Source organism: Rhinolophus sinicus, linkage group LG06 (genome assembly GCF_036562045.2).
Source record: "Rhinolophus sinicus isolate RSC01 linkage group LG06, ASM3656204v1, whole genome shotgun sequence".
Taxonomy (NCBI): domain Eukaryota; kingdom Metazoa; phylum Chordata; class Mammalia; order Chiroptera; family Rhinolophidae; genus Rhinolophus; species Rhinolophus sinicus.
This window is the reverse complement of record NC_133756.1, coordinates 108,504,237-108,522,073: the sequence shown is the minus strand read 5'-3', so window position 1 is coordinate 108,522,073 and position 17,837 is coordinate 108,504,237.

Genomic DNA, 17,837 nt, shown 5'->3' with positions numbered 1-17,837 from the left:
GCTTCTTTAGATGGTGGTATATATATATTTGAAAGGTAAAGACCCCAGCTTATCCCCCATCTTAGTGCCTAAATCAGGCCTTTATATGGGGTTGGGGGGAGTGGGATTAGTGTGGGGAGTGGTGGTCTCAGAAACTACATATTGAATACATGCTGACTTGGTGGCATCTGCAGACTGAAAGTATACCCTTAGCCCACTCTATAAAAGTCTGGAAAATATTATCCTTACAAATGATTTTGTAAATACTCCGGGAAATTGGCTTCTGCTACATTTCCAGCAGCAATTGGAGCCAGTTTGGCTTCAGGTCTTAGAGAAATGATTTGTCATCTATTTCATTTGTTTGCTTTTCCCTGACAGAGCTGGAATTCTGGATTGTTCCCCACTTAATAAACTGCCAAATCCAAACCAGAAGTAGACAAGAGCAGGACACAAGGCTCTTCTCACTCATTTTCACAGTGTGAAAAGTCACAGGCAGTTTTCCTAGAGTTATACTTTGTGTTCTGTTTTTCAATAGCATGTTATGATTATTATTATAGTTTTCCTGTAACAGAGGATCTTAGATATTCAAGAGGAAAAGGCTTAGGATGATTCTTATCAATACAGGCAGAGCCTTAACAAATAGCTTCTTCTGATACTTATTTTTAAGAGGGAAAAGAAGGAGACTACAATGTTTGAGGTGCCTTTGATATATAATAAATTGCTTACATCACATTCAAACCTCACAGACTATGAGGTAGATATTATTAGTGGTATTATACCAGTGAGAGAACTGGGAATCAACGAGGCTGGTAATTTGTCCAAGGCTATACTGGATTTTGAGCTCACATCTCCAAAAGTTGAGATTTTTTTTCCCCTCCCCTCAGAACATAACAAGAAGACATGGCATCTTCACCTCCCTTTGTTAAAAGTAATCATATAACATTGTAATAAAAATCTTGGCTTCAAAAATGATTTTGACATATACTTGCAGCTCACGTGGAAGAACAGGAACTGGAATTGCCTTCTTACTTGAAAAAAACAAGCAAACAAAATGATAATATATATATATAAAGCAACAGTTTCTGGACACTGGATATCAATGCAGGGCAGTGATCCCTGAGAGAAGGAACAAATGAGTTGAGTACTGTGATTGCCTCAGGTGATGCCTGGAGAGAGATTCCAGATTGCTGCTCAGGAAAGGAGCACCAGAGCGGAGCCCAGAGAAGTAGAGGAGATTGAGCATGTTATGTAGAGGCATAGAAAATATAAAAAGGATAAGAAAGTGACTTGAAAGAGTTGAAAATTACATCTGAGATTTAAAACAAACAAACAAACAAAAAAACTGGGTGGGATTAACTGGATTGTACAGCAAAAGAAAAGATGATAGAACTTGAAAATTTAGCAGTAGAAACTATCCCAAACTACTTCAAATGAAACATGACTAGAAAAAAAAAGTGAACAGAGCTTCCATAAACTGGGTTCCTTCAGGCAGACTGATATACATATAATTGGAGTCCTCGAAGGAGATGCTATGAGTGTGAGGAGGGAAAGGGTGCTGAAAAATATTTTTATGTTTTCATCATCATTCAGTCATTTGGAGACATGATGGGCACATTTTTTCAAATCAATGAATTCCAAGGACAAGGAACATGAAGAGAATCACACCAGGGCACATCTTAATCAAATTGCTTTAAACCAGTGATAAAAAGAAAATATTGTAGGGGGGGGGGTACATGTTACATACAGAGGAGGAACTTAGATAAAAATGACAGGAAACTTCTCATTGAAAACCATGGAAAGCAGAAGACAGTGGTGCAATATTTTTTAATGTAGTAAAAAGAACAAAACAAAATAAAACCCTGTCAACCTTGACTTCTATATTAAATGAAAATATCTTTTAAACAAAAGGCAAAATAAAGATTTTTTTCAAATCTCCAAAAGCTGAATGAATACATCACTGGCAGACCTACACTACAAGAAACGTTTTTAAAAGTCTTTCAAACAGATATAAAATAATACTATGTGGAAATACGGTAAATATGTGGATATGGTAAATATGAGGATAAATATGAAAACCCTTTTTTTACTTTTAAATCTCTTTAAAAGATAATTGCTGAAAGCAAAAATAGTGACAATTATGTTTATAACACATGTCAAAGTAAAATATAATTACACAGAGTATAGAAAGGGGAAAATGGAGATGTACTATGCTGGCATTCTGGTACTATATGTGAAATATATTACTTGAAAAAAACTGCGATAAGTCAAAGATGTATAATATAAACCCTAAAGTAATTCTTTCCCCCCCAAAGAAAAACTGGAATAAGTCAAAGATGTATAATATAAACCTTGAAGTAATTCTTCTCCCCCCAAAAAACTGCGATAAGTCAAAGATGTATAATGTAAACCCTAAAGTAATTCCTCCCCCCCAAAAAAAAGTGTTATAGCTAATAACCAACAACAAAAAATATATATACAATGGAATCAATACATATTCAGTTAATCCTAAAGAAGGAAGAAAAGGGAGGGGGAAGGGGACAAAAATAAGACATAAAGAAAGTAAATAGCAAGCTAATAGGTTTAAGCCGAACCATATCAATAATCACATTGTAAATGGTCTAAACACCAAAAGGCAGAGACTGTCACATTGCATAAAAGAAGGCAAGACTTAACTGTATGCTGCTCACTCAAAACCCACTTTAAAGACACTAGGTTTAAAGTAAAAGTAGAGAGAAAGATACAGTAACAAGAAAGATTATAGTGATAGTAAAAGTAGATTTCAGAATTTCAGAATATTCTCAAGATAAAGGATTAAGATGGTTGTTTATAATGATAAAGGTATGAGATTAACAGGCAATTATAATCCTAAATGTTTATGTGCATAGTAACTTCTAAATACTTGCAGAAAAGACTGATAGAATGACATAGAAATAACTACCCACAAATAGAGTTGGATATTTCAACACCTTCAATAATTGATAAAACATGTAGACAGAAAATCAGCAAGTATTTAGAAGACTTGAAAACCATTATCAACCATCTTGACTTAACTGACCTTTATAGAGCACTCCACCCAACAACAGCACAATACACATTCTTTTCATGTGCATTCAGAACATTTTCAATAGAGACCATATTCTGGGCTACAATGGAGGTCACAATATATGAATGGTTCAGATCCTACAAAGTATATTCTCTGGCAAAAGAAAAATTAGAAATCAATAACAGAGATCTGGAAAGTCCCCAAGTATTTGGAAACTAAACAACATGCTTCTAATGAAGAAATAAAAATAAATTAGAAATGTATTGAATGAAGATGAAAACACAATATATTGAAATTTATTAGATACAGATAAGACAATACTTAGAGAAAAATTTGTAACACTAGCTGCCTATATTAAAATAGAAGAAAATTCTCAAATCAATTTCAACTTTCACCTTAAATAACCAGAAAAGCAAACAAACAAAAAAAAAATCAAAGTGATCAGAGATAGAGTGTAATAAGGATAAGATTAGAAATCAATGAAACAAAAATGAGAAAACTAATAAAACCAAAAGCTGTTTCTTTGAGAAAAGTCAATAAAATTGCTAAACTTTTAGCCAAATAAATTGGAAAAAATAAAAAGACAACAAGACTATCAGGAATAAGAGAGATAACATCACTGTACAATCTTCAGAAATTAAAAGTATAATCACTGACAACTTCATGCCAATAAATTTGACAATTTAGATGAAATGGACAAACTTCTTGATAGATACAAACTAACAAACTCGTACAAGAACTATTTAATCTGAATAGTTCAGAAATGGAATTTCTAATTAAAAGCCCTTCCATGAACAAAACTCTAGTACCAGCTATGTTCATTGGTGAGTTCCACAAAACATCTAAGGAAGAAGTACCTATTATATACACACTTTTCATAAAATTAAAGAGGGAAAAATTCCCATCTCATTCTATGAGGCCAGCATTTTCCTGACATCAAAGACAAGGAAATTACAAGAAAAAAAAAATTCCTTCTGAACATAAAGACAAAATTTTAAACAAAATTTTAGCAAAGCGAATGTAATACATAAAAAGATAACACGTAATGACCAAGTGGGAATTATCCTAGGAGTACAAGGTTGGTTTAACAATGGAAAATCAATCAATATAATTCATCATGTTAACCCACTAAAAAAAACTCATGTGATCATCTCAATAGAACCAGAAAAAGCATTTGACAAAATCTAACCATTTCTCATAACTCAGCAAACCAGAAATAGGAACTAGTTTCCTCAAACTAGAAATAGAAAGAAATTTTCTAATAAAGGGCATCTACAAAAAAAAACCTAAGCTAACATCACACTTAATTGTGAATGACTTAATGCTTTTTCTGTAATACCAACAAAGCAAGAATGTCTGCTTTTACCACCTGCTTCTATTTTATATTGTACTGGAGGTTATAGTCATTGCAATAAGACATGAAAAAGAAAATCATTAAATTGGAAAACAATAAGTAATAATGTTTTTAATGGCAGACAGCATGCTTGTCTATGTAGAAAATCCTATGAAACCTATAAAAAATGTTATTAGAATTGATAAGTGAGTTTTGCAAGCTGATTCTAAAATGTATATAGAAATACAAAAGATAAAGAGTGGCCAAAACTACTTTTAAAAAGAACAAAGTTCTTTTTAAGGAGACTTACACTACTTGATTTCAAGACTCATAAAGCTGCCATAAGCAAGACATTCTAGTATTGGTATAAAGATAGACAAATAGATCAATCAAACAATACAAAATCCAGAAATCAACCTAGAGATATTTAGTTAATTGATTTTTGGCAAAGATGTCATGATAATTCAATGGGAATATAATAATCTTCAACAGATGTGCTGGAACAATTGCCTAGCCATATGTAAAAAACAAAAATCACAACAAAAACTTTTGACCCGTATTTAAAAAATTAACTCATACCATATATAAAATTTTAACTAAAAAATATATCATGGACCTAAGTATGAAGCCTAAAACTATAAAACTTCTGGAAGAAAAGTTAAGACAAAAGACTTTGTGACCTTGAGTTACGCAAAGATTTCTTAAATAAGACACCAAAGGTATAGTCCATAAATGAAAACTGTGATAAATTGGAGTTCATCAAAATATAAAACTTTGGCTCATTAAAAGATACTTTTAAGGGAATGAAAAGACATCCCACATACTGGGAGAAAGTATTTGCAAATCACATATGCAATAGAAGTCTTTATCCACAATATATAAAGAACTCTTGAAACTCAGTAGGGAAGTCAAGTTCTGGTAAGTAGCTCTCCTGACTTGCTCTCCAGTGAAACTGGTGAAAATTATTTTTAAAAGTTCAACGATTTAAAACCTCTGGAAAAAGTACTAAGGACAAATAGTAAAATGAAGAAACATATATTTAAGAAAATCTATGAAAATTCAAGAAGAAAGGTGAATTTTGCTTTGAATAAGAGAAGTGAACCTTACTTTCAGTAAGAAAGTCTCTTTGAACTGAGACTGCTCTCCCCCTCTCCCCAGCTCAGCAAAGTGGAGATTGCACTTCAGACTGCTTTCTCCAAGAACACAGAGCAGAGCCCCCTCTTTCCTAGCTCCCAGCCAGAAGGCTTTGTTCCAGGAGTAACAGGACTTGAGTGATTCTCATCCTGCCCTAGCTGCCTGTCACTGAGGCTCAGTCCCACCCCCACTCATGGAATGAGGGCTCTACCTTGGGTGCAGCACGCTGAGAATACTGAGGCCCTGATAGCCTTTTCCCCATCTTGTGAGGTGGTGGTTCCAAGCAATGAAAGGCAAGCCAAGAGGACCTCAGGCTGCTGCCCCTCCCCACCCTCAATGAGCGCTCAGCTCCTAGAGTGGAAGTGTCCTTTGAAGAGAAGCTTGTCATTGTCCCCACTCCCAGCTTCAGAGTTGGGGAAAAGTGGGAGGGAACCCTGTAAGTACTGCAGTCACCCTAGGGACCCTGGGCATGCCCAAAGCTGCACTTTCCTGAGGAGTATCATTGGAAGCGTAAGCGTAACACTGTGGAAGAGAAATAAACTTCACGATAAATAATTCAGCCAGTCACCAAACAAGCAGGTAAGAACAGCACGCCCTGGAGGAAGGGAGGAGTCCATTACCCAGAGTTGCTACAAAATGTTACCTAAAATGTCCAGTTTTGGATAAAAATTTATTAGGCATGCAATGAAACAGGAAAGTAACCCACACATTGGAAAGAACAAACAGGCACCAGAAACTGCTTATGAGGGTGACCAGATATCAGACTTAATAGGAAAATATTTCAAAGTAGCCATTATAAATATGTTCACAGTAAAGGAAAACTTGACTGAAAGAAGTAAAGGAAGATAACGATGACAATGTCGCATCAAATGGAAAATACCAAAGACAGAATTGTTTCTTAAAGAACCAAATGGACATTCTGGAGCTGAGAAGCACAATAACTGAAATTAAAATTTCATTGGAGACACTCAGCAATATACAGTTGACAGCTCAACAACGCAGAGGTTTGGGATGCTGACCTGTGCATGTAGCTGCAGTTGGCCCTCTGCACATGCAGGTTTTCAACCGTGGAATTAACCCTTGAACAACACTAGTTAGAACACCGTGGGTCAAAGTATGGTCAGCTGAAAAAAGTCTGCATATAAGTGGACCCATGCAGTTCAAACCCGTGTTGTTCAAGGGTCAACTGTATTTGAACTGGCAGAAGAAAGAATTACTGAGCTTCAGGATAGATCAGCAGAGATTATATAAATCAAAGAACAGAAAGAAAAAAGAGTGAAAAATGAAGAGAGCCTCAAAGGAAGATGGGGCACCTTTAAGTGCATTGATATGTGCCAAGTGGGAGTACTAGAAAGAGAAAAGAGAAAGGAGAAAAATACCTGAAGGAATAATGGCTGAAAACTCCCCATATTTATTAAAAATCTATAACCTACGCATCTAGGAAGCTTGATGAACTCCAAGTTGGATACACACTCAAAGAGATCTACAAACACATCATACTAAAAATCAAAGGCAAGGAAAAAACCTTAAAAGGCAGCAAGAGAAAAATAGTGCATCACTTACAAGGGAACCCCAATAAGACTGGCAACTTATTTCTCAGCAGAAAGAAAAAATGGAGGCTAGACTGCAGTGGGATTACTCAAAACTCAATATAAGTAAACAATCTGACTTAAAATGGGCAAAAGATTTGGTGCATGAATGACAAATAAGCACATGCAAAGATGCTTAAAATCCTTGCAAATTAAAACTAGAATGAGATGCCACTACACACTCATTAAAATGACTACCTAGGTTGACCCTCAAACACTGCAGAGGTCAACCTGCTGCACAGTCAAAAATGCTCAGGATATATTATCATTACTATTATTACGAGGGTTTCACTCAATTGGAGATTTTTTTCCAGTATTATTTTTAATGCTTAGCAGTGGGGAGCCAGAACTGCCAAAGATAAGAAATTAAATTCTCCCATGTCTAAGATAAGACTGAAAAGTCATAGGCCCAGGAGGGCCCAGAACCTTGCATGGATGGGCTTCTTGACTTGACTCGTTGGAGAAGCTGCGCCAGTACTTTCCTCATGGGCCTAGGGGTGCCAGTGCCACTCACAGGGACATGTGACAGTTGGACCCTGTAGAAGTCAGAAATAATTCCTGCTGTCCGGCCTCATGCCACCACTGACATCCACATTTTTTTTTCATCTTCCCCAAAGAGGAAGAACAATTGTACCCTCCTTTTCCCTGTAACGCTACCAGGGTGCCATCTCTTTATTTCTCTTAGTTCTACTTTTCTTAATAGTTTGATAGCTTACCTCCCTAAACTGTGACCAAACAGGAAGGGTCTGAAGCCTCTTCTACTGAAGCTTCAAGCAGGTTGACCACCGTGGGAAAATGGCTGGATGTGGTGCCAGGCCAAAAAATGTCCACGGCATGCAGCCCCTCCTTGGGAGCGGTTAGAAGAAAATCCAGACCTCCTTCTTGAGGCGCTTGTGACCTTCAGGCAGATACTGCCTGGCCCTGACTGTTGCTAACTGTGACCTGAGCCCAGTGGGTAGCACACAGGTAGTTGTGAGGTATAAATAAGGAAATTGGAGGAAGCATTGAGAACAATGGTTCATTCACACTAAGCACTCAGTATGAATGTTAGCAATGATTATTTTTTTCCACATGCTGGCTCAGCAAACATTTAATGAATCTGTTTGTAGAGATTTGTATTTGACAATTGATGCACTACAATATTAACCTCTTAATGGCAGGAGAATTTTCTAGGAAACCTAGTCTGACTTTCCATTGGATGCGGAAGGTGGGTTGTAGTAACGTAATGTTGATTTTGTGGAATTTTTGCTTCATGCATAGCTGCTTGTTCAGTTTCCTGATCCCATCCAAAAGCAGACTCATTTCCTTGCACTCAGGCCTGCCCTTCTCCTCTATTTCAGCCTTGAGTGGCCTGACGCTTCTCCTTGTCAGCTGGGCTCAATCGTCTATTTCTCCTCTTCTTTACCCACTGACAAGTCCTAGATTCAAATTCTGCAGTGTCTTGCATCTGTGTCTTTCTCTCTGTCCCGCCAACCTGCTCTCTCATTATGCTCCAGAATGTAAGCTCCAGGCAAGAAGGGCTTTGTGTATTAACAGCACCTGACCTGTCACAGGCCTACGGCAGTTGAATGTTGAGTGAATTACCTTGTCAGGGGAGTGCTGCAATCATTTCCTTAAAACAGTCTCCCTGCACACTTGCCTCTGAAAAAGAGCTTGTAAAAATCGAGCTAATTATTCCCTTGCTTGAAACCTTTCAGTGGCCTCTCTTAGGCCTCAGAAGCAGAGCGCAAACCCAGCACCTAGCTCGTAGGACCCCCTTGACTCAGTCCGAGGTTATCCTTCCAAGTTCCATCCGTTCCTGTACTCCCCCTTCCCCCAAAATTCCACAGCCACACTTGCTCTTCCCTGGACCAACTGTGTGATTTTGCTGTTTTGCCTTTGGAAAGCCAATCGCCCTGCTTGGAATATCCTTTTCTTTGTCACCTGCTGAAATCTTAGTCATCCTTCACAACCTCGGGGAGGCCTCATTTTTAAGCTCCTGAAGTTCAGCACCGTATCACCTCATCTGTGCGCTCACGGCTTATAAATTGAAACTCTTGTCATCCTGTCTTATGTTTTGGCTAATTGTAAATATCTGAGCATGTGAGTCCCTTGAAGGAAGGGACCATAGCTTGGTAATTATCAATCCCTTGTACCAATGCAGTGCATGGCAGCAAGTAAGTGCCTGGTGTATGGTGGAGATTCTTGTTATTTTTGATGTAGATGTTACCCTTATCATTGTAATTAATACGGTTGTGATGACAGAGGGACCAGCCTGACCAAAGCCCAGAGAGGGTGGAGTACAGGATGGCTGGCAAAATGCTCAGTGTCGATAGGTGTTACCATCATTACATTTACTATTGTGACTGACTTGATCCCTGTCTCACGGGCTGGTCCTCGGGGCGCCAGTCATGCCAGATCTGGCCACCAGGTGGCACCCGTGGTCCACGAGTGCTGGTCACAGCGCTAAGTTTGGGCTCCAGCCTCGGCTCCCTTTGGTCATCAGCAAAGCGCCTGGGGAGGTCCGCTCTGCCCCACAGGGGCGCTCCGGGACCCGCGGGATCATCGGGAGGCCACAATCACAACCCCCAGCTCTCCCAGCCGCAAGTCAACATCTGCCCCCGCTGCGCCACGTTCCTCCCTCCCCAAGCCTTTATTTGTGTTTATCCTGTTTCCTGGAAACTGGGTGATGCCCCCCCTCCCACGTAGCCTATCTGGCCATTAGGAGGGCTGGCAGGAAGTGCTAGGGGAGGTGAAGTCTCAGCCTGGGCAGGACACGGTGAACTATCAGCTCCCTCAGTCGTGGAGTGCCCCCTGCAGTCGTATAGACACACCTAGAGGCCTGGGATGAAAACGTGTGTTGTGCAGGAAGGCTCCCTGCACCCAACCCCACCCTCAGAAATGCCCATCTCTGCCTGTTCCTGTTACTTATGACCAACCACTGACTGGCTTTGCCTCTAACAGATGCCTTGAAAGAAATGGGTGTCACAGTACATCGTGGGGAGATTTGGGGCAGCCTTGTGCAAGACACCCTGAGGTGACCCAGGCAGGTGACCTGGGTGCCCCTGGGGCTAGGCCTGGTCACACATGGGGAGCTGTGTCTCACGTTCATCACTCCAGCAGAGGCTTCTTTCCTCCTGGGCTTAGGCTCTGTGGGCGCCCAGGTCTTGTCCCGCAACTGTCAGTGGGACCGGAGGCACAGTGTGTGTGAACTGCCCACTAAATGCGAGTTCTTCCTCTATGTGGGCAGGAGGTCATGCAGATGGAGGGGTTGAGTGTGTTTTATGCTCAAGCATAAAGGGGCAATGGTTAGAACCCTCGTATATCCGTGTATTTATGTATTGTATCAACCACATCAGTGCATGGTTCTAGAAGAAAGGATACTTTTGAGGTGTTTCTGTGGCCTGTAGGACAGATATAAGGTGCTTACTCCTGCCTCGCCTACCTCCCCCACTCGCCCACTTGGAGAAGGGAGGAGGTGTCACACACGGGGACCCAAGCCAGGAAGGCTTCTGGCCTGGGCGTGGTGTGTGGAGGCAGGAGGGACTGGAGAAGAAGGAGGGAAGAGGGAGCCTGGATCACAGTCAGGAGATGACTGCTCTCCCCCAAAAGCTTAAAATACCTTCTCCCTGACTAAAGACAGGCCTTGAAAATGCAGGCTTCCTCCCAGCTGGGCGAGTGCTGGGGAAAAGCAGGCAGCTCTTGGAAGGGCAGGTGCCGTGCTGGTGTTGATAACCAGTATGTTGCAGAAGCCACAGGGCTGTGCATGCTAATTTTAGAAGGCATGTTGAACATGAACCCTAGGGTTCTGAAATTCAACAAGGGAGAGCCCGAATGTAAAGGAAAGAACAATTGGGATGCATTCACCATTTAAGTAAATTCCACCCACTCTCTCATCCTTAATTCCTCTTCCTTTGCTCTCCTCCCACTTGCCCCATTTTCCTCCTGTTAGTGCCACATGTGGGCTGCCAGGGCTCTCCCCTTGTTTCTCCCTCACACAGCCAGGGTCAGCGGCCCACCACGCAGGAGGGGCAGTGTGGGGACAGAGTCCCAGAGAGCAGTTTCCAGGCTCTCGGCCTCACGTGGAAAGGTGCCGGTTCGGGTAGTAGATGGCCATCAGCTGTAATCAGATGGCCATCAGCTGTTACCGGTTAGCCATTAGCCACTGATATAACTGCCGTGGCTACGCTAGGAGGTTGGTTGGTTGGCAGAGAAGCAAACGGCAGATTGTGCATCGTGTGAAGCCTGCTTCCTGTATCTCTAACGCAGCTGCCAGCGAGAATATAGTGGTATGAACCCCCCATCCATGGCTCTGTTGGTGTTCTTTTTGGCCTCACCATGTCCTGCATTCTTGTGCGGGGAGCAGGACCAGAGACACCGTGTGACAGACAGAATTCATGTTTGAGACGGCGCAAATGGACTAAGTGAGTGACTGGGAGGCGAGGACCTCCGACGGATAAATGGACGCTAAACTCTTAGTAACTTGTGTGGTATTTCTCCTCCATTTGAGAGGACCGACTCACACAGCTCTCACGTGGAAAGCTTGCCATTGTGACACCTTCGTGAAGGATTCTTTTTAGGGGATTCTGCCTCTCTCTGCCCCAGTGTCTTCACTTGTAAAATAGGAACACTATTGTTACCGCATAAGCTTTTTGGAGGCCCAAATAAGTATTCTCAAATGGGTGATACAAGGTGCTAGGTCAATTATAACCTCTCATAATACATATTTTGTTATGGGAAAGGCAGAGGTAGCTTCCTTCACTGTTGTGCTCACCACCTCCCTCCAAACACACACAAGGTACCTGCATGTACACATATGTGTGTATGTTTACACTGCACACTGTGCAAACTTACACACATGCCTCCAGAGTACACAGATACCATAACACTCACATGTACACATGCTACATATGTGTCCTCTTACTCAGACCCAACAAACCTGAAAACACGACCATTTCCTACTGCCATCTGTGTCACATGATTGATAGGTTTTTGTGGTATTTCCTCTCGGGTCATTTCTTAATAAAATATTACTTAGACAGTTCCAATGGTAGTCATTGGCCCATGGTTTTTCCTCATAAAACCCACCTGGACCTCCTGAGAGTGGGCTGTCATTCTTGCCTCCCCTGCTCATGACGGATGTTTATGTACCCTGAGACCCTCGGTCTGGAACAAGCTGAGCCTATAATGAGTTCCCAGTAGGGTTTTAGCCCAGGAAGAGTCATGGTGTGTGGCTGGGAGCCCTTTCTCCCATAACTCGCAGACAGCCAGTCCTAGGACATGTTCCTCTTCCTGAGGCTCAGTGCTCCTTGCTTGTCAGCTCTTCAGTTCCTCATTCCCACATACCTCAAGTTGAGCAACAGACTCGGTGGGGAGTGGGGTTAGACACAGTGATAATGAATTTGACTTTGAAAGTGTTGAGTTTGAGATAGCTGGCACATCCAGCTAGAGGGCAGCTTTGGAGTTAATGGGAGAGATCTCAAGTAGAGATAGATAAATTGGGGGATTTTCTGCATATTTATAGAATGTTTGTTAGGAGTTACATTTAGTTATTAAAATCAGAGACTGGAAGAAACCATGGCTTAAACAAAGTAAAAGTTTATTGTACTTAACATTAAAGGACTATTGTGTTGGTCCCATGGTATCTTTTAGGGACCAAGGAACCCTTCTATCTTTTTGCTTCATCATTTTAATATGTGGCTTCCGTCTTGGAATAGCTTCATAGTCAAATATGGCTGCCAGAGCACCAGCCATCATCTTTGCATTCCAGGCAGGAAGCAGGGGAAAGGGTGGAAGGTTAAAAATAAAGTGCCTATGTCTGCAACGGTCTACCTTCTTCTTTAGTCCTACTCAGCAACTTCTGTTTACACATTATTGGCTGAAATTTAGTCAAACGGCTACATGTAAGTGCAAGGGAGACTGAGAAATGTAATCTTTTAGCTAGCAACTTACACCGGGCCGCAGTGCACCATTTGACTACCAAAAGCATCCTCGTCCTTTTACAAAGAAAACACTCCCTTCCCCGGGGAAACAACTGCAAAGTTTTGACCAACTTGAAACCTGAGATCTCTGGATGATGGGCAGTGTGTGCCTTCACATTTGGACGGTCTTCCTTTCTAGTGGTCTGAACATTACGAGCCAGGTCTCTGCACCTCCTGACATATTCAGGGTGCAGTGATGGAGCAGGAACAGGAGAACCGCCATTAACACTGTTGGAAAAGGAGAGAATGGAAACATTGCCCAGTTACCGGTCTGACATGATCATCAATCCTCTGGGATAGGATTTCTGAAGACTCCTTACTATCAAAGAGGAGTGAATTCCTTGATTCTCTCACCTGTCAGCTCCCTGTTCTGCATTCTGGGAGGATTTCCCTTAGTCACTGGCTCTTGGGTCCCCTGAGCCTATTTGTCCCTATTCCATCCTGGTGTGAATTAGAAAAGGGCGCCCCTCTAGGTGGTTGCTGCCTTGCTGGTATGTGGCTTTGGGAAACAGGCAGTGCCTTTGTGCTACTGAGGAAATGACAGTCATTCTCCCAGGTGCTGCATAAAACCCTGTGCCAGAGAGAGTGACTTGGGTAGTGGAGCACAGGCTGGATTTCAGCCCTTTAACTGGGTTTCGACTGGGCATTTTTGTGCTGTGTTCAACATGCACATCTGTACATGGGGGCTCTGATGGTCCCTGTTCCCCTCTCAGGGCAGGTTTTGTTCATAATTCTCCATGGACATACGAGGTCTGACAATGTAGTTTGTGAACTTGTTGCAATGATGTTGCTAACCTTTTTTGATATCACAGGGATTACTCATTATGAGTTTGTACCAACTGGGCAGTTAACCAAGTTTACTGTTTGGAAGTGCTGAAAAGGCTGCGTGAAAAAGTTGGACGACCTGAACTTTTCACCAACAATTCATGGCTCTTGCATCACGACAATGCATCAGCTCACATGGCACTGCCTGTGAGGGAGTTTTTAGCCAGTAAACAAATAACTGTATTGGAACGACCTCCCTACTCACCTGATCTGGCCCCCAATGACTTCTTTCTTTACCTGAAGATAAAGGAAATATTGAAAGGAAGACATTTTGATGACATTCAGGACATCACGGGTAATACGATGACAGGTCTGATGGCCATTCCAGAAAAAGAGTTCCAAAATTGCTTTGAAGGGTGGACTAGGCACTGGCATTGGAGCATAGCTTCCCAAAGGGAGTACTTCAAAGGTGACCGTAGTGATATTCAGCAATGAGGTATGTAGGACTTTTTCTAGGATGAGTTTGCGAACTTAATTGTCTGACCGCATATGTATGTATACGTGTGCATCTCCAGTACTGTGGTAGTTAGCACATGGTAGATGCTCAAACAATGCTTGAAAAACACAAAAATATGTTTGTGGCTTCAAAAAGCATATCTAATTTGATTCTGTACACATACAACTGTAAAGTAAGTAGAATAAAGATAATGAATTATTTTGAAAAGATCAATAAGAATGAAACAGAAGAAGTGATTTACTTAATTGCCCGACCTCATATCTGAGGTCTGTTCGGAGAGGATGCCCTACCTGGATTGCACAGCTTCAGCAGCTCCTGGGCTGTAGGCATGGGTTTGGGGACTCGGCGATTATATTAGGGCTTTAACAGTCATGGGCTGTTGCCAGGCTGGTAAATGAATGACGTGACCCAAGAAGAGTGTGTAATAAAAACAGAAGAGCGTCTCACATCCCTGAGAAACACTAAGATTTAAGAGATTGTGAGAGAATGAGGAATGGCTAAAGAATACTGAGATGATAGGAAAAAGAAGCCAGGAGAAAGGAAAGAGTCTGGGAGCACGGAAATCAAAAGAAGAGAGATTCGGAGAGGGACTGGCAAGGTGAGAGAGTGGTAAAAGTCAAGTAAGATGAAGGCAGAAATGGCCGTGGAATCTGGCCTTTGACTTTCAGTTACACTTTGACCCCTCTTATGGAAGCTGCCTTACTCTACTTTATAGCCTTGGGTGAGGTGTGTGTGTGTTTCTGGTTTTCCTATGAGATGGTAATCCTTTTCACTTACCTGTGACACTGGCCCGAATGAGAAACCCTTCTACCTTATGCTTTCCTCCTTCGGCTTCTGGTATCAACTCTCCTTTTTTACCTCCCCCTCTGATGACTCCTTCTCATTCTCATTGTTGCAGTGCCCATGGCTCTTCTCCCAGGGCTTGGACATCAGCTTGCTGCCCCTTGACCCATGTCCCCCCAGTGACAATGACATTCACTCCTGAGGTTTCAGTTCCCATGGTGATATTTCCAAATGTATTGATTTCTCCTAACTTGTCTCTTGATCTAAAACACATTTTGGATACATATATTTGGATGGCCCAGATGTATCTTAGACTCGCTGTATTAGGACAAAAACAAAACAATCAAAAAAAAAAAAAAAAAACCCCAGAATTTAAGCAAAAACACTAAACTATTGCTTCATATCACTGGAAAGTCCAAGCTACGTAAATTCCAAATTTCAGGCATGCCTGATCCAGAGATTCAAGCTGTGTCCTCTGGGTGGTCTTCCTGTCTCTGTTTCTCTCTGTCAGTGATTACTTCATCTCTGCTTTACTTGCTGACAAGCTTTCTCCACCTAGTGGGAGGATGGCCCTGGCAGCCTCCACTCACATGCTACCAATTAGGAACCCTAGACGAATGATGATTTAAAAACAGATATGGAAGAAAATTCTCCAGGAAAATTATTGTTGGTCCACCTTGAGTCATGCGCCTGCACTGGTCCATGTGCTTTGGTTGGGATCTGATGGCTGGCAAAGCAGAGTCATGGGTGGCATCCTCGGGCAGGGCTGAGTGGAAGGGATGAGGACCCCACAGCCACACTCTGTGTTTTATTCCCCCTTCCCTCCAGCCAAACAGAATCATTTGTTGTTTCTCTGTGTCCTTAAAAACTCTGTGCCTTTGAATGTGATATTCCCCATGTTTTAATCCTGATTCTTTTTCTAGCCAATTCCTACTTGTCTATTATGCTTGGATTGACTTCACCTCCTCTAGGAAGCCTTCCTGCATGCCTCTGTTGGATGACGTGCTTGTGGTAATTCTGCCACAGACCTTGGGAGTTCCTCTGTCCTGGCACTTACCATGCAGTTCTGTAATTATTGGTTTTCTTGTCTGTCTTTCTCCTGTTCCATCGCTTCCACTGTGTATCCACAGTGTCAATCAAATGCAGCCCACATGTATGTGGAATTGAATTGATTCAATGATTGAATTTCAACAAAGTAGAACACAGCAGTAAGCAACGACATCATGCTTATTAATGAAAACCTGTATCTTTGGCCCAAAGACAGTGAAGGCCTTCTCAGTCAAATTTCACCATTTTTGGAACCTGTATGATGGTTGTGATGCAGTGGACGTTAGAGTCAGAGAGACCTGGGTTCAGGCTTTGGCTCCACCTCTTAGCGCCTCTTCAAGCCTGGGCAGGTTACTTAATTATCTGAGCCTCGGGTCTTTATTTGCAAAGAAAATAAGTAACATTTACTTCATCAATTGCGAGGATTAAAATGAGAGAAAGCTCATGTGAACAGCTGGTAGAGTTATTACCCAGAAACACAACACACTTTATTTCCCCTTTACTTCTGTGTCAGGTACTGACTCTCCTCCTCGGAGCAATCTGGGTTACAGCTCTCCTGTTGTCCTGTGACTGTTGTTACCAGTCACGCTTTTACTCTAAGCAGTGTCCGAGTTGAGGTGATAAGTCATATGGTCACCCTGTTTACAACCTCTCACATGCCATCCAACCTGCTGCCAGTGGTGCAGATTTGATTTCTGTTAAAATGACAACTGGAAATCAGAATCCCAAACAACTCAAGGTAAGGAGCAGAGGCAACTGGAAGCCATAGTCCCAGGGCGGGCGCTTCCTGTGCTCAGCAGAGACCGCTGCAGCCAGCTTGGCGCTTGAAGGCTAAGCCCAAACATCACCAGCCAGTCAGCCACTCACTCAGACAGGCTTTGTTTTCCTAAATGAGACAGACAGAATTGTTGCTTTTCAGCTTCGGAAGACAGACTCCATTTTCTTTTCCCTACACCTCATCTTCCAGAACCTCAACTGTCTGCCAGATGTTCCCTGCCTGGGAGTAGAATTACTGTACTTCCACTCAGTACTCCATCTTTAGTCTCTTGGTCTTTATTTTTATAACAGCACTTAGTTGAAAACGCTATTTGACTCTAAGTGAGGCACCCTTCTATGATTGATATTTTGGCAATTGTTGCTATCCTAGAATGAGTTCCTCAAAGATGGGGACCACGTCTTGCTGCCTTTGGGTCTCTATCATCCACCACCAGTGCCTGGCACACAGTAGATGTTTGGCATGTGTGTACTGAATGGATGGATAATGAACATGAATGAGATACACAAACCTGCCCTTGGCCTTGAGTGCATTTGCCAGGCTGGGGTGGGCTTTATGCCACACTTACGTGGCCCCATGAAGGTAGGGCCTAGATTTATCTCAAGTAGTCCCAGGAAATGAGTGACGTGGGTGTGAGATGTCTCAGTGACTTTATAAAGAGTCCCTTTGGCTTCTTTCAGGGAGTTGGCCCGAATACCACTGTTAATTGCCCAAATGAGATCTTCCTGGGGAGAATCAATATTTATTAGAAGTTATTTTTAAAAAACACACACCCCATAGCATGATTTTCTCATCTCTCTTGGTGGTTAAAGTGCCGGGCCTTTATAGAAAAAAAGAAGAATGAGGGAGGGAAGGATTAAAGGGAACTTTGAATGACGTAAGCAGGAAGGACAGTCATTTATCCCTATGCAT